We start from the raw sequence: 19977 nt of genomic DNA, 5'->3' as shown, positions 1-19977 counted from the left end.
GAGAGGCCCCTACCCAGGTCAGAGCAGGAAGCCAAAGGTACCCAGGCTCTGAGCTCTTGTTCCAGAACTTTCCACTCCTCCTGGTCACTTGGGCAAGCAGTGGGCGCCTGAGAGCCCCAAGCCTGCTCGCAAACAAGGAACCTCTGGAGCCCCCAGACTTTAACCAGATCTGCTAGGCACTGGCCAGGCAGGGAGGAGACACAAACTACAGTGTGGAAAGCTCGTCACCAACAGGCGGCAGCACAAGCACTGTGGGGCCGGTGCGGCGGGGCGGTCAGCCCCAGGAGCCCAGCGCCCCCAGGCCTGTGAACACAGATGTCCCAGCCCCGCCGAGTGGATACTTAGACTGGAGAGTGGTGGGGGGGCACACGGGGCAATGTGGGAGGGGCCACGGGGCCAGGCGCATCAGGACGGCCAGTCAGGTCCTCAAACAGGCCGCTGCACACACGGGCCCGGGCAGCATCGGGAAAAGCGTGGGGGCAGCTGTCCTGCCATGAGCGAGGCCTCAGTCTCCCCACTCCAACCGTGACACAAGGATATCAAACAGGATCTCAAAGTTCCCTTCTGGCTTTCAGACCAGGTGCCTGACCCACAGAAAGTTCCAGAATTAGTTTATGAACGAATTAGCAAAACGGTCATGACGTTAATTTGATGAGTCAGATGGCAGGGCACAAGGGAAAGTCACGTCTGACACCGACGGGCTGCTCTCTTCCATCAGATAAAGTCTGAGCACGGCCCAGAGAGGAGGGGCACACCACGTCAGGGCTGGAAGCGGGCGGCGGGCCGAGCCAGGCACCGCACAGGGCTCCCCCGGCGGGAGGCACCTCACAGACCCTGCCAGGCCTCCTGGGTTCCTGGCTCACCCAAGGGGGGCCCCCAGACCCCAGGCAGCTCAGCTCAGTGCCCACGGGGCCTGCCCCCCACGGCAGCAGCCCCAGGTCTGAACCCCGCCTGGGGGAGCCCCCGACTCAGAGGGACCCCAGGCCTTGGATGAGCCCCTTCCCTCCAGAAGGCTCTGGCCAGGTCAGCCCCCAAACAAGGCAGGCCCGTGGCCCAAGCACCTCGCACTGGAGGCCAGCAAGGACCCCGCCGCCTGGTCTCTGAAGGCCTTTCAACAGACCTGACAGCCCCACGTGGACGACGCGCGGGAGAAGGGGCACCGGGCGGAGAGCAGCAGCCCGCCGCCCCGACCGGCGCTTCAGAGGAGGAAACGGGCTCAGGGAGTCCACAGAGCCGGGCGCGGCCGAGGCTGAACTCAAACCCGGGGCTGCTGCAGGGCCTCACTGCACAGCACGAGCCTGTGGCCAGCAGGGTGGTGGCAGGGAAGGAACAGCCGCTCCCTGCCCACTCGGCCCCCAGCCCCAGTGACAAGGGCGTCTGCAGGTGCCGCCAGCTCAGGCAGGGCCCAAACACCGACCCCACACCCCACGGCCCGGCCAAGGCCACCGAGGGCGGCTCTGGGACCCTGGATCACCCTCAGTCCAGACAGTAAAAGCAGGGGCTTCAGCCTCCTGGGGGCTCAGTGGCTGTGACACAAGCAGCCCAAGAGGCAGCCTTCGGCATTCTGGCCCCATCACCATGCCACTGCCCAGCCTGCCTCCTCACCCCTCTCCAGGCCAGGACCCCATGGCCCCAGGACCTTCCACAACCTTGGTAGGGTAACAAGGAGCCTCAGTGCCTCTGCCCCTTCCCTCCCTGGGGCAGGCCCACCAGAGCCCCCCAGGCCGCCCTGCCCGGCGAGACGGACGGCCTGAGCCAGCCCGTCAGGGAAACGGACGGGAGGTGGGCTGGGGCACCAAGGGCTGTCCTAGGACCTTCCAAATGCTGGCTGTGTGTTTGGGGGGGGGTTACACACAGGAGGGGCCGCTGCCGCCTGCCGCCCGCCACCCGCCCCCCGCCCGCACGCACCAGGGCCCCACCCTGGCTGGTTCCAGCCCCAGGGCCACAAGTACCCTGCCATCTCCTGGGATTCGGGCCACAGTGATTACTGAGTTCGCTATTCATTCAGCAGAGTGAGTGAGGGGTCTTTCCCAATCTCAGGAAAAATTAAATCCAGGCCTACTAAGAAGGGGTGGGGGTTAGCCTCCTCCCCCGGGTCCCACCCTCCACAGCTGGGAACCCCTCCAGACAGACAAAGCCGCATTCAGTGTCCCCTGAGAGGGTGCAGAGCCCAGAGGAGAATGAGGAGGAAGATCTATGGCATTCCTTTTCCATGGGGCTGGGGGCTGGGAGTGTGGTGAGGTGCGGCCAGGTGGGCAGGTGCCCTGGGAAGGAGCACCAGAGAGCAAAGGGGGTGAGGAGGAAGGGGAGGGGAGCCAGGGAAGTGCTCAGGGAGGGGGCCTGGGGGTGTCCCGAGGCTTAATGAACACCCCATCACATGGGGTGTGGGCCTCTGGTAATTCCAACCTGGCCCACGAGGCCTCCACCTGTACCCTCCCCTTCCCCTTAACTGGGCTCTAGGGGACGCTGGGACCCCCACGCCCTCCCCTGAGGCCAGGCGAACTGCCAGTTGCGGGGCTCCTGGCCCCCTGCCCACACACACAGCACGCTTGCACACACAGGCTGCGCTCAGACCTGCCAACATTCCCAAGGCCGCCACCGCCGCCTCTCGGAGACCCCAGCCCAGGCCTAGGCCTGCCCCAGAACAGCTTGTCTCTGGCTGGGCTGAGCGGCCCAGCCCCGTCCTGCTGACAACCAGGGCAGGGAGAGCCTGGGGGCAGCACTGCTCCACTGGAAAAGCACCCAAACAGAAGGCTGGGGAGCCAGGTTCCTGGAGAATTCTCTGGAAACGGACCTTGTTGGCTCCTGCACACAGTCCATTCAAGGCTCCTGCAGGGTCAAGTCCAGACCCCACACGCGCTCCCTGGGCCCGGCCCGGCCGCAGGCCTTGGGGCAAGAACCCAGGACTCTTCTCTCATCTCTGGGCCACTGCATAGGCTGCTCCCCATCCGCTCCCTCGTCTGGATCTGCAGGTTGTCACCTCCAGAAAGCCTTCCCTCAAGCCCCACCCCAGCCCAGGTGGATGGAGGCCCTTTCACCCTGGACTGCAGCTGCCCATGCCCTGTCCCTCACCCCAACCAGAGCCTGAGCCCTCGCCTACCTCCTGCCTGAAAGTGGCCACTGACAGTCTGACTGGCCTCCTGCCCAGCTTACAGCTCATCAGGCCAGAACACTCAGACCGGGCTAGGCAGGACTTGGTGGTCTTGGCTCTGACCTGGGGGTGGTGGGCAGCCCTCTTAGAAGCAGCACACGCCTCCCATGGGGACTCCGCTGAAGGACACGACCCCAGGTGGGCAGGCGGGCAGGGTCTCTCCAGGAAAACACATGCAGGGGGCACACCCCTGCCCATCACGCCCCCACGCATCAGGAGGGTCCCAGGCCACCTGCGACTGCCCCCTAACCTGTCTCCCTGGACTCCCAGGCATCATGGACGACTGCAGGAACCCCCACCCTTCGCTGAGTGGCCAGGCCTCCCCGTCAGCTGTCACTTTTCCCCGCCAACCGTGGGTCTGCCGTGAAACATCCCGCGACTCTCCAAGGTCTCGTCCTAAGATAGGACAGGCGGTAGGCTGCCAGGGCAAAGCTGATAAATGTACAGAGAGACCCTGATTTACACCCCATTTCCTAAGGACGTGGACTCTGACCTGAGGGTGGCCCTCACTGCTTACTTCTGGTGTGGGTCTGTGTTCCAGAAGGTTCCGGCTAACAGAAATCTACGCTCTGGTTGGGTGGCACATCGCCGCCCTACGCCGGCTCAGGACCATGTCCACCCCGGCGACCCCCCGCACCTCGCAGGCCTGGCGCCCGGGGCCACAGCCCACCTTCTTCAACACCCCTAGCCGGCACAGAAGAGGAAACTGAGGCCGGGCAGTACCTGACATCACACCGCTGCAGGAGAGGGGCCGAGGCGAGACCCAGGTCTGCACAGGCCCCTCCCCAACCCTGCAAAGCCCCCTTCCCCCAGGGCCCCGCACGGAGTCCAGGGAGCGGGCGGGAGGGCGCACTCTGGCCGGGCTTCTCCCCGGGGAGGGGGCCCCCCAGCCGGGGCAGGCCCCAAACCTGTCTGCCTGCCCCAGACACCCTGTGCCTGGACAAGGATCCGCTCCACTGCGTTCCTCAGCCCGGCCGACCGAGCGGCCGCCACAGGCCGGGCACGCAGATAAGGAGGCACGGGGAGCAGGCGGGTGGGCTCAGCAGTGGGTATTTGCTCTGCTCTGTTCTGTTCCGTTTCCGCCCCCATGGTGCCTTCACGGCTCCCTGGGGGTGCCCAGCACCGGGCTTGGGCACTGAGGTTCGAGGCTGCCACAGGGCTGTGGGGTTGGGAGGGAGGCAAGCGAGAGGACCCCAGGGAGACACCCTGTCTCACGGGGTGGGGCCCGAGCTGGCCCCAGGCCGGGGAGGCCCTTCCCGACAGCACAGAACCCCACCAGTCCCCGGCCAAAGCCCAGCAAGATCTGGGCCAAGAGCCACTGAGCAAGACCATCACCGTACCCTCGGCACGCAGGGCGCCGGGCAAACGGGGCCTTCCCTTGGCCAGGGGGCCAACTCTCCCCCAGCCTCCTCTGTGCAAAGCGCAGCCGGCAGAGCCGCCACACCGCAGCAGCACGCAGTGGGGTCCCCGAGTCCCTTGGCCCGGCCCCCCGCTAGGGGACTTTCCTCACACCCAGCACAATGGGACCCCAAAGCCCACTGCCACACACCATGTGTCTCCCCGGCGCGAGCTAGACCCCCCCCACCTTACAAAGACCCAGCACGTGGCCCTTCACATTCCTAAGTCACTGATGAGAAAACTGAGGCTCCGAGTGGTTGAGTAACCTGCCCGTGCCCCCCCTCCGCGCCCCCCAGTGGGTGTGACCCCCAAAAGCTTGACACTGCCCCCCTCCTTGGGACCCGCCTACTGGGAAGTTGGACAAAGGCGGGGTGGCTTCCCAAGAAGGCCGCCACCCTGCCCCAGCCCACCAGGGGCAGCAGGGAAGGAACAAAGGCCAGCAGGGTCGGTGCTCTCCTGGTCACTAGGACAAGGTGGCCTGGCCCGGGACAAGCAAGAGCTCTGGTGGGCCCCCTCTGGCTCCCAGTGGGGGCACAACCCTCTAGGGGTACTGTGGTCCAGCAGCCACTGCATCCCTTGTCCCCCAGGCCTGACCGTGGTCAACACCCCCACCAAGGGCTTATCTGACACCTGGGAGCAGCCCAGCCTCCGCACAGCCTCTGCTCCTCTGGGCGCCACGAAGCTTTCCAAAACACGCAGACTCCAGGGCAGGGCAGAGCCAGGGCCTGGGGAGGAATTCCCCACACAGCTGCAGGTTGCACAACGGGCCAGGTCCCTACCTGCCTGCGCAGTGTTGCAAGGACCCGCCGCCCTTCCAGCTGGAGAACACTGCGAGGGCAGAGGCTGGTGCCTCCCCCACCCTCAGCGTGAGGCAGGGGTCTAGGCCTCCCCAGTCTCCAGGGGCGAGGCCCTGGCCACAGGGGATGCTCCGAAAACCTCTGCGAAGAGCTGCTACCCTGGCCCTCCTCTTGGACCCCACTGCCCCGCCTAATTCTGGGCCTGTGCCCTTCCCTCCCCACCCCACCCGAGAGATGGAGCCCAAACAAGGGACTATTAACCGGAACTGACGTGCAGTGATTCCCGGGGCGGGCACTGCTCACCTCCCCAGTCTCCCCCAGGGCAGATCAGGAAACTGGGACTAGGGCTGGGGCTGCTGCCGAGGTCTCCCTGACCCACTGTCTGCCGCTGAGCTCAAAGGGCTCCCTGCTCCCCACAGCTCAGGCCAGCCCAGCCGGGGAGCTCAGGCGCCCGGCTCCCCAGGCACGGCTCACGTCGACCCGAGGCCTGCAGCACAGACCCTGAGACCCGGGCCTGCACTTCCCCCTGCAAGGCCGCATGCTGGGGGAGGAAGAGGCAGAGGAGAGCCAGGCACAGAGGAGGGTTCGGAGACAGCCGGCCCCTGCGTGCAAGGATGGGGTGGTCTGGCCCAGCCCTACCCTGAACCCCAGAGGCCAACCTGGGCAGAAGAGAGAGAAAGCACACCCCTCCTGGAATCACGGGGCCCGGGTGCTTCTAGAACAGACCCTGCTCACACAGCTTCCTGAGAGCAGGGGAGTCTGTCCCCTGGGGTCCCTCAGGTCCAAACACCCCAGAACACCAGGGCAGGCTCCCCAACTCCCAGTGGAGACCTCCCAGTGGCCTCTCAGTCCCTTCACCTCCAGGCCCATCGCCAGCCCTGGAAGGCCCAGGCGCTGGAGGGGAAGGCAGAGTGAGCAGGGCTCTGCGGGACGGGATCCAGAGATCAGGGACCAGGACAACCATCGCCCTAGGAGCACGGAGGGCCCGGGACGCGGGAGCGAGGTCTGACCCAGATCCGAGACACCTGGTACAACCACGCCCCTGGGAATCCGAACACACACACACACACACACACACACACACACACACACACACACACACACACACACACACACACACACACACACACACACACACACACACACACACACACACACACACACACACACACACGAGGTGGGGGGCGCCTGGCCTGGTGACGGCTGCCCAGCATTGCCCAGGGGGCTGCGGGAAAGCCGCGGAGTCCAGGCACGGCTCCCAAGGCTGCTGATCTAACTGGCCTAGGGTGGGGCCTGGTCACGGGGGCTTCTGAAAATGCCCTGCTTCCAAAGGAGGGCAGCTGGGGTGAGAAGTTCTGATCAGGCCAGCACAAGGCTGCATACAGCACGGCTGTTAACAAACCCGCAGGCCTTCTCACGCCAGGCTGCTCAAGGGGGAGGATGCAGAATAGCCCACAGCAGTGCCCAGCTGAAGAATCTGCAGGAGTTATGATTCCACGGGCACGGCCTCATCATTCAGCCCTTAGTGGAAGAGCTCGATTCAATTAGCCGTGGACGCCAGCAGACCCAGGATGCAATGGCACGCACACACCCCTTCTGCCCATGGTTCTCCCTGGGGCCGTCCCAGCACCCTTTCCCGCCGAGGGCCCGGGCCTCCTCCCCGCAGAGCCCCAGGCAGCCCCAGCCAGACAATCAGAGGCCTGCGGGCTGCTACGGGCCCCGGCCCTCCTGGCACAACCGCACGGGAGGCCAGAGCATGCGTGGCCTGAGTCCCGGCCCCAGCCCTCTGAAGCAGCACCGCTCACACACCAGCCCCACACGGTCCCACCGGCACCCTCAGCCACCCCCGGCCGCAGACGTGGCTCTCTAAGGTCACCCTCAGCGGGGCTTGCACAGGCGTCTGGAGCTATGCCGGGGTCTTGCCAACACCGTCAGCGAGAGGTCATGACTCCCAGGGCACCGGTGGCTCAGCTTACCAAACAGGTACGCCCACACCTGGAGATAAATCACCTTCCGAAGACACCAGCCGGCTTCAGAAAGAAAAAGCGCCCTCCCTTTCCTGAAGCCTGGCATCGCCACGCAGCGGCACCTCAGCCCTCCTGCCCTGGGGTGGGCAGGTGACCTGCTGGCCTAGAGAAGCAGGGGCGCATCCAAGCCCCCACCTTCAGGAGGACTGAAGGTCCAGCTGGACGCACTGGGGACCCACGGGTTCCAGGAAGCTGCCAGTGAACCACTTTGTAGAGTCGGTAATCTTGAAAGCAAGTGAAGAGGGGAGAGATACAGCTCAAGTGGTAGAGCACGTGCTTAGCACGCACAAGGTCCCAGGTTCAATCCCCAGCACCTCCTCTAAAAATAAATCAGTAAACCTAATTGCCTTCCCCCTCGCAGCAGTAGCAGCAGCAGCAACAACAAGAAAGCAGAGCTTTGCTCAAAGCTGGGAATGCCTGTGGCGGCCACGCGGAAAGGGGCCAGCCTAAGGCACACGGCGTACACGCACACGCGGGGCACACGTAGCCCAGGCCGCCGGGGCCCCCGCCACCTCCCTCCACCAGGCCCTGGGCCTCCCGCACCAAGGGCTGTCAGAAACCCCATCTTCCGGGGACATCCGCGAGCACGACTCCAGCTGCCTCTAAATCAGTTTATAAAGACGAACATGCCTCCTCCCCAGCAGGGCCAGCTCAGCCCAGCATCTGCTCTGGCTTCCTCAGGCCCCAGGACCCAGCTGTGGACCTGCCCCTCCCTGCCTTCCTGGCAACCCTGGCCCCTTCCTTCCAGGGCCAGAGGGGGACCCCACACCCCAACTCTGCAGACACTGGAGGGCCCGGGGCTGCTCACGGCTCCCGGCCCGCACGCTTGGGGCCCAGCCCAGACAGCAGGGGGAAGCCGCTGCGCTCACCGGCCAGAGCAGGACCCAAGGGCGCAAGCTGCCCTCTGCCTCTCCCAGTGGGACCAACGCCTACGCCAGGAACCTGGGGGCCCGGCCCCCAGCAGAGAGCAAAGACGGGGTGGGAAGGGGGAGTACGGCACCAGGCCCCCGCCGCCTCAGGCCAGGAAGATGAGCGGACAGGGCCAGCGTGCCCTGGCCGCCCCAGCCCGCGCAGCCCCCACCTCCCCCGAGACGGGGGCCGGCGAGCCTGCCCCACCCCGCGCCCTGACAACACGTGGGCAACACAGAACTGCTGTGGAGCCGCTCGGTCCACCCCCGGGCACCAGGCACCGTGACTCTGTTTCCCAGGGAAAACCAACACCAAGTGGGGTGGGAGCCGCAGGGCCGGGCCCGGGCACCCGGCCCCCAGCGCCCCCGGCAGCAGCGACCAGCGCCCCCGGCAGCAGCGACCAGCGCCGGCCCCGCCAAAGGAAAACAAGGGAGGCCCGGCAGAGGGTGGCGGGAGGCTGGGTGGTCCAGACACGTAGCCTCGCACAGTCTGCTGCCAAGCAGGGGCGAGGCGGGGGGAGCAGGGCAGTGCGGCCGAGCCCTGCCGCCAGTCCCCAGGCCTGGACTGGGACCCCTGCACCGTCCCCAGGGCCCTGAGGCCGCCCTTCTGACCCCTAATGGCCCAGGTGAGCAGCCACCAGGCCCGGCGGGACCCCAGCCCAGCCCACACCCGTGTGTTCAACCCACCCATCAGGAGACACACGTCCAACCACGTCCCGGCGCCCCCACGGCCCGCGAGGCCTAGTGTCAACTCACCTGCCCCATCCCACCAGGCACCCATCCCACACCCGGGCAGGCCCAAGCCCACGGCAGCCCTGGACCAGGCCCTCGCACCCTCAGCCCTGCCCTGCTCACACATCACTCCCAGCCCTCGCTGCTCCCCCCTGCCTGTGAGACCTCGCTCCCTCCTGCAGGGCCATCAGGGCTCCAACTCCACACACCAGGCCTCAGCCACCCAGGGTCTCCCCGTCGCGACACACATGCACACGCTCGCACGCGTGCACACGGAGACCAGATACCGCCACCCACCCTCCCACACACAGACCAGAACGACCCACCCAACACACGCCAGCCACGCACACACCCCCATGCCCAGCCAGAGCCGCGCTGCGTGGCCTCCGCAAACCCCTCCCAGGCCCCCGCACACCCACTCTGGCACACCCCACTCTGCACCATTCACCTCTCGTTTTCATGGTTAAAACTCCATTCACAGCAGCAGATCGGTTATTACGTCTCGGCCTTAATTAAAGAGGGCCGCCGAACGGCATTTTAAGCAGCGATGTCATTTTCTAATTGACAAGGCTCCACTACCAAGAAAAATACTCAAATGGGCCTGAAACGGAGCCGGTGCCCCTCCTACGTCCCCCGGAGCAGGGGATGACAGCTCAGCTTCAATTTTCAATCCGCTGATGAAATATTCACAGGCCGGGGAGAGGATCACGTTTCCCAAGGTGTAGGCTCCCCGCCCTCTCCAGGGGCTCCCCGAGCTGCATGGACCTGACTTCGGGGTGACGAGGTCAGGGCAGTCTGAAGGAGCAGAGCCCACAGCACAGGGGCCAGACATCCACCCGGCCCGCAGCCAGCAACCTGCTCATGGCCTGGGCCGCCTCCCGCCCCCTGCATCCTGCTCTAGGCATCGCAAACCCCACCGCTGGCAGGCTCTCCAGGGGTGATTCCCCGGAAGGGAACCTTGTGGCCCAAGGTCACCAGTGACATCCTCCAAGCCTCTTGGCCCCAACCCTACCACATCGGGACCTCCAATGCCAGTCCAACCCCCTCCAGGAGAACCAGCCCTGTCCCCGAGACTGTAGTTCCCTAAGAAAGGTCTCAGAGGGCCCAGCCCCTCACGCCAGCACTTCCTCACCGACCGGCACGTGCACCTCCAGGCTGCAAACACTCCCCAGAACAGCTGAGTCGGCTGCCCCCATTTTACAGGCAGGGACGCTGGGGCCAGAGAGGGGAGGCTCTGACCACCCTCCACCCAGGAGCATGGGCATGGCCAGGTGAGAAGGCCATGTGACCCTCAGCCTCTGGTGGTGGCAGCACAGCCCATCCCTCTCAAGGAGCCACCGAGAGCGGAGGTGCTGACGTCACCCGAGGTACAGATGAAGCCACAGAACGGGCGGGAGGGGCCAGGACCCTCCTCTCTGGAACGCGTCCCCATGGGTGGTGGGGGCGGGCAAGGACTCTGGCAGGGGATTAAAATATCCCAGACGAGCAGCCCCCGGCTCAGGAGGTGCAGGTGGAGCAAGGCCCCCACGCAGCCGGCTTCGATTTCCCATGCAGACCGCATGGAGAGCGTGGCCAGAGGACATGGCTGCGGGCCACGGCAGCCAGACCCAGGCCACTGGTCAGGTGGCCGCTGTGCCCTCCGAGGAGGAAGGCGCTGCAGGGAACCACAGGCCTCCGAGGAGCACGAGCCCTCCGCAGGCCCACTGGCCATGAGATCAGGACAGGCAGCCGCCTCTACAGATGAGGGAACCAAGTGAGGCTCAGAGGGGCAAAGGGCCCCTCCAGAGCCACGGCGAGTGGGCCGGGCATCTCTAATGCCAGTGGTGCGTCTGGCCCTCCACCAGGCAGTGTCAACCCCAAGGGCTCTCAGAAGCCCATCCCCCTCCCTCCCCCACCTCCCTCCTCCGCAGCTTCCACGCATGGAGCTTGACACTGACCAGCTGCCCAGTTAGCCCGGACAGGTCATTTAATCAAAGCGTGCGACCAGCACAGCATCTCCTGATATCACTGGGCAGATGCGCCCGCCTGGCCATCTGGTGGGCCCGCTCTTCCTGACCCTGGGCCTGCGCACACTCTGGGCAGAGGCGTGAGTCCAGGGCACGGGGAAGGCAGCCGGGCAGTGCAGGGACCTGCAGGCAGCAGGCAGCGGGTGGGGGGTGCCAAGGGCAGAACGCTGGTGTATGCTGTCACCCACTCTGCTGCCCGGCCACCTGAGCCGGCCGCACTGCCCCTCCTCTCAGCAGCCTTCCCGGGTGGGCACAGCCCAGGGGCTCAGCCCTGGGGGGTCGTGTGCACACAGCTATGATGCTAGGGCTCGCCCCCTAGATGTCCACTCAGAGTGAATATGCCCACGTACTCAAAGACAGAGGAACAGGCTGCCCCAGGTCGGGCCAAAGACACAGACCTCGTGAGACGAGGCAGGGGCCCCAGCACAGGGCCTCTGGTGTCGCCGGCCCAGCCCTGCCCATGCTCACACTGACCCCAGTCCCCATCCCCTAATCTCTCTGTACATACTGAGCCTCCGGGACAGAGAAGCCCTGGCCCCGGCCGGGCGCTCTGGCCACCACCACCAAGCACAGCTGTTTTATCCAAAAACACGACCCACGTGGTCCCGCAGAACCTCCAAGACGTCAAAGCTTACTCAGCCCCAGGGCGGGTCCCAGCCCACCGGCCAGGGTCACCGACACAGCCCACCAGAGCAAGCTGCCTTTCCCTCCCCCGCTGCCCAGGCAGGCTCCTCAACTCCCAGACACGAGTGCCCACCCCAGAGCCACCCACCCCAGCAGGCAGGCCTACCCCTGTCCACTCCCTCCTGCCCCATCAGGGATGCCCACCCTCCCCACTCACCAAGCCTCGCCCGGCCCTCCCCCCAGGCTGAGTCGCTCCCCGCCCAGGGCTGCTCTAAGCAGGACCTCTGACAACACAGCGTCCAAGCACAAAGCTGGGCACAGCCGGGGGGGGGGGGCCCCATACCATCATCCAGAGGAGGCAGCGGCTCTAGGCCCAGCTACGGCGCAGAGCTGGTGCCTGCAGCCCAGCCAGCCCCCTCTCCTGGGACAGCCTCCGCGGGGCCCCATCGCCGTGGGTCCAGGGGCAGCGCAGGTCCCTGCCTGGAAGCACTGGGAGGCCAGGCATCCCCCACCTCCTCGGCCTGGGCCCTCCCTTCACTGCTTGTGACAGAACTGGGTCTCCGGCATGCCTGCCCCTCCCCGGAGCCTCTGCCCACTGACACGGCAGGGCTGGTGTCCAGGAGAAGCCCCGCTGAGGTCTGGAGACACAGGGCTGGCCTGGGGTTCCCGAGGCCACGCTTCAGGGCCACACTCAGAATTCCGCTCTCACTCGGGGACTGTGAGCCCTCCCAATCTGGCATCTGAGGCCTCCAGGAGGGCATCTGAGGCCTGATGCTAGATGGATGGGCAGGCGCGACAGAGCCCCAGGACCCCAGGACAGATCTGGGTTCGGACACGCAGGAGCACCCCCTCGGGAAGGCAGGTGAGCACCGAGGAGGGTCCCACAGCCAAGACAGGATCAAGGGTCCCCAGCAGCCAGCTGTGACTGGCCCTGACTGGTGGCAGGGCCCTCCCACGGCCGCACACCCCACACCTCCACCGGGAGCTCCCTGACGACCACCCCTCCCGCCAGGACGCCGTGCTCACCACACTTGCAAAGGCCACTCTGACCCCCACTGCCTGCCGTCCCCACCTCAAGTCTCCAGTCACGCCGACCAAATGCTGCACCTAGAACATTCGGCGCTCTGACCACGGACCCCAGGTGCCCAGACCCCTCCCCAGGAATGGGTGTGGGGGGTCCCGGCCCTCCAGCCTCCACGTGGCCTGGCTCAGCCTTGTGCACCCTCGCCCGCCTGACCGCCCACCCAGGACTCTGGCCACCTCCCCACCACAGCCCTGGCCAACAGCACCACCACTCAGGCCCATCCCCACGCCTGCCCTGCTGGATGGACGTGGCTTAACTCCAGCCCAGACCCACCGAGTCACATCCCCATCCCCACGGCCCCCTCCTCCTCACAGTCTCAAGACCTCACCCTGCCCCGGGCCCAGTCTCACCCGGGCCAGGGCTCCCCACCACTGTGGGACAGGCCCAGTGCCCCCGCTGGGGCCCACCTGTCGCTCTCTCTCGCCGGCCCCGATCCCTGCCTCACCTCACTGCCACCCAGCACTGGCCCCTTGCTGACCCTCACGGGCTGAGCTCACTCCCACCTCAGGGCCTTTGCACATGCTGCTCCCTCAGCCAGGGAAGTTATTCCTTCCCGTCTCTGCCCGGCCACCCCCCCTTCTGGCGCTACGACCTCACGCCAAAGGTCACCCCACATACCCAGGACTCAGCCATGGTCACTGCAGTCCCCGTGCTCCTCTGGAGGTGGGGGTGTGGGGGTCAGAGGGGAGCCTGGCTCTGACCAGCCACGCCACAGAAGGCTCCTCCAGGGCCCTCCTGCTCAGTGGACGCCCCGACACTCCGCTGGCTGCCCCTCACACCCCAGCCCCCACCCATCCAGGCCGCGGGCGTGGCGTCTGCCCCTCGCTGTCTGGCCTCCCAAGCCGCCGGAGGCACGGCTCCACTCGGGGGTGTGGAGACAAAGGCAGGCTGACCACCCGGAGCCCACAATTAATCTCAGTCAACACCGTGGTGGGGCAGGGCGTCCTTCGCCCAGTGATTTACATTTTTATTAAATCACACAGGAAAATTAGAAACATTATTACTTCCCTCAGCCTTTAACTCCTTCTCTGCCCTGCACTGCACACAGGGCCCAGTGCTGTCCCTCCCAGGGTGACACCTAGGCTCCCACCCCACTGCCACCTGCCTGTCACTTCCACAGTGCTGGAAGGGCACAGGGCCCTCCCCTCCAGCACAGGGTCCCCCCCACCATAGGGCCCTCCCCCAGCACAGGGCCCTCCCCCCAGCACAGGGTCCCCCCCAGCACAGGGCCCTCCCCCAGCACAGGGTCCCCCCTACCATAGGGCCCTCCCCCAAGCACAGGGTCCCCCCCAGCACAGGGCCCTCCCCCATGGCCAGGCTCTGGCTCCGTGCAGCCGGGGGGCAGCGCCTCCCCCTACCCCTGCCATCCCCAGTGGCCTTGAGTTGAGCAAAGCATGCTTTCTCCAGCCTCAGTTTTCCTCTCCTATAAAATGGGGTCTTGGCCAGGCCCAGCTATCGCCTCCCACCACTGACACTGTCCCTGTGTGGTCTCCCCCAGAACCTGAGGCCCCAGGAGCCCTCCCCGCCAGAGCCCAGCAAGGCTTCATGGAGCAATGTCCCCAGGGCAGCACCTCCCTTCACCCCAGCAGGCTCTCCTGCAGCTCCACAAGGTGACTCTGGGAGGAGGCAGGGGCGGGGCAGATGCAGACCCCGGAGGAGGGGCTCAGCCTGGGCAGCCCGCCCCGGCACCCCGCCACGTGCCGTCAGGGGACAGACGGGGGCCCCACCAACCAGCCGCCGGCAGGGCACTGAGCCTCGGGAGGGAAGAGCAAGGCAACGGCTGCAGGGCGGCACAGGGAAGGGCGCTCCGGGGAAGGCACGGCCGCGAGCGGAGGGGGGCCAGGAGCCTTTCAGCAGCAGGAGGCTCGGCAGGACAGCTGGTCCCCCACGAGCAGGGACGGGGGCCAGGTCCGGGGCCAGGACTTCACTCCGAGGACCACGGCAGCCTGGGGGTCGAAGAGGACAGCAGGGTGGGGGCCAGCGTTTCAGAAGGCAGGAGCACTGGAGAAGGCCCTGCGCGGCCCCTGATGCCACATCACTCTGGGCTGTCACCCTACTCCCAACACGGTCCCTACAGGCAGGCAGGGAAAAGACACCATCAGGCACACAAGACACAGGGCCCATGGTGTGGGAGAGGCCCTCCCAAGCAGGGGCATCAAGGAGGGCTTCCCGTAGGAGGGGCACCTGGGCGCAGCAGGCCAAGCAGGTACAGCAGCACTGCCACGGCCCCACCACTGGGCGCGCTCATCTGTGCCGGGAGTTGACCCAAGTTGGTCATGAACGAAGCAGGCTGAGAGCTGGGGCTCTGACTACTTTCCACCTCCCCTCGTCATGCACGATTCATGGAGAGCAAGTGGGGCAGCGAGGGGACAAGGAAACGCATGCAGCACAGTTCACTTCAGCTTCAACTGTCCTCCCCTCCTCGCCCTCCCCACTGCAGCTCCGTGTTTCACAAGTACCTTTAGGGGGCAAGCAGGCAGCCCACAGTGGCAGACACTGGAGACAGCGACGGGGAGGCTGGGGCTGTTATCAGACACTGAATTAAGACCCTGCAGGAAGGGCCAGGCCAGGAACACAATGTCAGAGCGACAGAGATGCGCCCCCCTAGACCCGAGCCTGTGACCGTGGTCCCTGCCTGCTGGGCGACGAAGACCGGCTTCTCAACTCCAGGACCCGAGTCCCCCGGCTGGCCGAGCCCACGCCGGGCCACAAGCCCGCCAGGCACCCCCAGGACTGATGGCCCAGGACACGTGAAAACCCATCTCCAGCTTCGGTCCAAACTGTCAGCCTCCTTCCCAGCAACCCTCTTCCCAAGTGTCAGCTCCGAGTCACCCCAGTGGGAGCCGTTACCCTACCTGACAGGCAAGGAGACTGAGGTCCTTGCCCAAGGCCCCGCCAACACCAGGTGCTCCCTGCCGGCCTCTGGGGGCACATCCACTTCCATTTCCTCTACTGGCTGTGGTCCAGGCAGAGAGGAGCTGCCACACACGCTGGACCAAGGGCTCTAAGCCCAAGTCCGTCACCTCCTCCAGGGCGATGGGACAGCAGGCACTGCGACTGTGGGGTGGAGGGGACCTAACCCCGGGGAGGTTACACAGCAGGAAGCTAGCAGGTGAAGGGGCAGCACGGGCAGGACCCCGAGGAGGGAGCCAGCGTGGCTCCTGAGGACCGAGGGGCACCGGGCAGGCAGGAGAGACGGGCCAGGCAGCGGTGAGTGCTTCACCCTGCGGGCCCTGGGGAGCCACAGAGGACAGTGCACGGGGAAAGGGCAGTCAGGCAGGGAAGTGGGGGCTGGCCAGGAGCAGTGGGAGCCGTGGGCCACACAGTCCCACCTGACCTCCTGCTGGGAACCCAGGTGGGAACCCAGGGCTCTACTTGCCACCTTCATCAAAGAAATCTGGGCAATGGGTGCCCCGGGCTGGGGTTTTATAGAGAAACCCGGTGTCCCCCACCCTGCGGCTGCCAAGTCAGGAGCCCGGGCTTGGGCGGGGGCACCCGAATCACAACCTCTTCCAGCAGCCGGGGCAGGAAGCTGAGCACACGGAGCCCGGGCCCCCGCCGAGCACCTGCTGCAGGCCAGGGGGAGGGAGGGAGCCAGCTCCCGCCCCCACCCCCGGACCCTACGCCGCCGCACCCTCACTCGTCAGCACTGGAAAGGACCCCTGGGGGAAAACTGAGGCCTGGGACAGGACGGGGTATGTGTCCGTGTTTGGCCACATGCCCTCCCAGGTGTGGAACAGGGACCTGCAGCGGGCAGGGACGCTGGGCTCAGGCCTGGGGACCGTCTCAAGGGGAGCAGACCCTGGAGTCAGGCTGCAGGGGCGAAGAACTAGAGTGGAGGCAGGCCAGGCCCACCAGGGGCCTCTCAGGGCTCCACTCAGCCAGGGGGGCCCCTCAGGAGACTGCCAGCTCAGGGGGAGCGCTGAGCAGGCACGACCACCCAACTCCGGTGGGGCCGCAAGGGCTGGCAACAGGCCCGCGAGTGTCGCAGGCAGGAGGGCACGAGGGCGCCAGGAACGTCACATCTGCTGACCAAGCCCAAGCCCCCGCCCCCACCCGACTTCGGGGAGGAAATGCTCTTTCCCACAGTTACGAAAGATCCTCTTTGCTTGAAGGAAGAGGCAAACCCAGAATCACACCATCCCACAGCTGGATGCCGCGCCTGCGGGGGCGGGGAGGCTGTTCCCCTGAGCCCACCCACCAGGACACCACCCACCTGGACACACTGAGCAGGGAAAGGCCAGTGGGTCACTCCACCCCTACAAGTCTACGTCAAGGCCCCACCTGGCAATGGGTCTCACTTCCTGGCCCTGAGAGATTCCTGGGCCCCAGAAGGTTCTGGAACCAGCTGCCCCTGGAACCGCCCCTCCCAGGGAAACACTTCCTTCCCAGGGACAATTCCCACGGGGTCCCCACACTGACCAGCCCATCACTGGGTGCTCCCCCACATTCCAGGTGCTGCAGAACACCGACCCTTACAGGCCCGCCAACCTCAGAGCAAGACAGTCCTCTCCCCCTCCGCAGAGGAGGACACGACGGTCAGAGATGCCCCCAGCCACCGCTCTTCCCTGCTCCCAGGTAAGAACTGAAGGCCTGGCCCTACTAAGTTCACCCTCACGACCCCCCTGGGAGTGAGTGTCATCACCCTACTCCACAGGTGACAAAGTCTAGGCTCAGAGCGGGAGACACTGCCCCAGGTCACACAGCTGCACAGGGCTGAGTGGGGACCTGAGCCAGGCATTAGGAGTCCGGCCTGTGCAGCGCTCCAGGGCCACCCAGCCCACACGTGGCTTCCCAGGCTCCGGGAGGAGCCCCTCCTCCCAGCAGTGACAAGGCAGCGCCGCCAGCCAGATGCCCTCTGCCCACACCACCTCCGCAGGGCAGGGTGGGCGGAAATCCCATAATCTCTGGGGCCTCTCCAAGGAGGAGGTACCCCTCACCCACCTCGGCCACAGGGCTGTGGCCTCTGATGGAGAGATTCCACACAACGCTGGCACCACACGTGCAAGCACCGCCGGGCCCCTCGAGGACCACACCACCCACGTCACTCATGCCAGGCGGAAAAGCCACCTCGGCAGCCACCTGCTGAGTCCGGCTGAGCCAGCCAGGGCAGGCAGGGCCAGCAGCGAGGCCCGCAAGCTCCTGCCTCTGCGTTCTCCACTGGCCCCTCGGGCCAGAGTCACAAACCTACCAGGTAAATCTGGGCCAGTCCAGGAAGCCCACCCAGCAGCCCCGGGGCAGCAGAGGGTCCCAGGTATCAATGGGGCTCAGAGGGATGGAGTCCAGGGTCAACCAGCCACTTGGCAGCTGCCGTTACTGTACTGTCAGCAGCTGGAGTGACCGGCACAGAGTGGGCACCACTGGGCACAGAGGGGCCCAGGCGTCCTTACCCAGCTTTTGCCGTCATCCATCCCCACTTCACCCTGGCAGGCCTCCCTGCCCCGCAGAGCCCTGCACGCTCAGGTGCCAGCAGCACACTGGGGTCCCATCCAGACTCACTTGTCCACGCTCTGACCGCCCCTCACCTGGCACATTTGTTGAGTACAGGTGAGATGGACCTTTCGGCGTGGAAAATGTCTATATCCCGTGTCCCCATCTGGGCGACCAGCACCCTGACATCAGGACCACGTGGGTCTTCAATTCTGACCCCACGGCCCCCTGCCATGCGCTTGGGCCCAAAGCAGGCCCTGGATAAACCCTGGCCTTTGCCGTATCGGCCTGGCCTGCTCTGCCCGGCCCCTCCCGCTGCAGGCCTGGAACAGGTGGCACGGTGCAGTTCCGAGCCCGGGCTCCAGGGCCCGCACAGCTGTGGGGCCTGGGGCAGCGGCTGCCTGGCCCTCTGCACCTCGATCTCCTCGTCTACACAGCACCTGGGACGGCTCGCCCCAAGCCTACAGTCTGCGTGGCCCTAAGCATCGGCTTGGGCTCTGAGCCCGGTCCTCGCCTGCACACGCAGTGCCGCGGGATGGGCACAGGCCGGCACCTGGCCACTTGGCGCACTGCAGCCCCTGGCCCTCCACCCGAACCCCAGCCCCACTCAGGCCTAGGGGCCACGGCGGGCCTGGTGCGTTCTCTGGCCTGACCCGAAAAGTCAAGACCCCTTGTCCACCGAGTGCCGGCATGAGGCCCGGCTGTGCTCGTGCAGGCGAGGGCCCCACCCCGCCCCAGGCCTGGCCATAAGCCCTTGGGTTTCCATGTCCCCCACAGCCAGCAGCAGCCATCGCAGGAAGACGTCGCCTAGTCAGGCCCTCCAACAACCCCGCTTCGCCAGCCCCGCAGCATGGCTGGTCACTCAGTGGGTCAGGCCAGGGCCCTGGGTAGATGCAGTCTGAGCGAGGTCACGTCCAGCCTGGCCCTGGGTGCTGCCCGACCAGGTCCGGGACAGAAACGCTGAGTATTTATTTACTGTCATGTCCCCCACCCACCCCTCCCAGCAGATGCACACACACCAATCACCCCTTCTCCTCTTTCATGACCACCCCAACCTTGGTCTCCAGCAGAGAATCAGAGGAGAGTGTGGGGACCTGAGTCGTGTACCGAGGCCACACCCCCGGCCACCACCCACTCCCACGATTGGTCCCAGGGGATGAACAGGAGCCACCCTGCACTACCAGGGAGAGGGTGAGCTCCCCGTCACCGGGTGTGTGCAAGCCAAGCTGCCCAACTCCGGTCTCGCACACGCGCGCCTTCCCTGCAGCCCCCAGCCTGGGCCAGGAAGCCGGGTGGAGACTGGAGGGCGGGGGCCTATCTAACCCAGAGTTGCTAAAAAGAGCCAACAGGGAAGTAAAAATAGGAAATAAAAATAAAATTGCTCCAGCCAGCCCTGGTTGTTTGTGTAGGAAGCACTGTATCTCGCCGCCCAGCACCCAGCCCAACAGGGCAGGCTCAGCTCCGGGCCCCTCCCAGACAAGGAATGTCTACCCCCTCCTCCGGCTGCCCCGGGGCTTCAACTATGCACCCTGGTCAGGAAGCGCCTCAGCCTTCCTGACTCGAGGGAGAGACCTCGAGAGCCCGGGGCCAGTCAGCTCTGCAGCCGAGTCGTGTGACCCTGGGCAAGGAGCTGGGCTCCAGCACGAGGCTACGGCATCACCAGCCATGACCTCACTCAGGCCTGCCACACACCTCTCTCTGCCAGGGCCCCTCCAGGATCCTCCCTGTCCAAACACTCCCTCTGCCCCAGAGTGGGCAGCAGGAGATAAGGGCCCCAGACTTCAGTAAGAGACCCAGCCTGGCTCTCCAAGCAGCTCAGA

At 65.8% G+C, this 19977-nt stretch overlaps 1 protein-coding gene across 3 annotated transcripts in view; it reads right to left on the bottom strand.

Annotated features, from left to right (window-relative positions):
- RXRA (retinoid X receptor alpha) overlaps nt 1-19977 on the bottom strand; it is a 95778-nt gene that overhangs the window by 61299 nt on the left and 14502 nt on the right. The window contains exon 1 of one of the 3 annotated variants that reach the window (XM_072960513.1): nt 2795-2959. The exons of the other annotated variants lie outside the window; for them this stretch is intronic. The gene's annotated coding sequence lies outside the window, so the exon portion shown is untranslated. Of the gene's footprint in view, nt 1-2794; nt 2960-19977 lie in introns of those variants that run through there. 3 annotated transcript variants of the gene reach the window in all.

Source organism: Vicugna pacos, chromosome 4 (assembly GCF_048564905.1).
Source record: "Vicugna pacos chromosome 4, VicPac4, whole genome shotgun sequence".
In the NCBI taxonomy this organism is placed as follows: Eukaryota; Metazoa; Chordata; class Mammalia; order Artiodactyla; family Camelidae; genus Vicugna; species Vicugna pacos.
The sequence above is the reverse complement of the archived record's forward strand: the minus strand, read 5'-3'. Positions and strand labels throughout refer to the sequence as shown.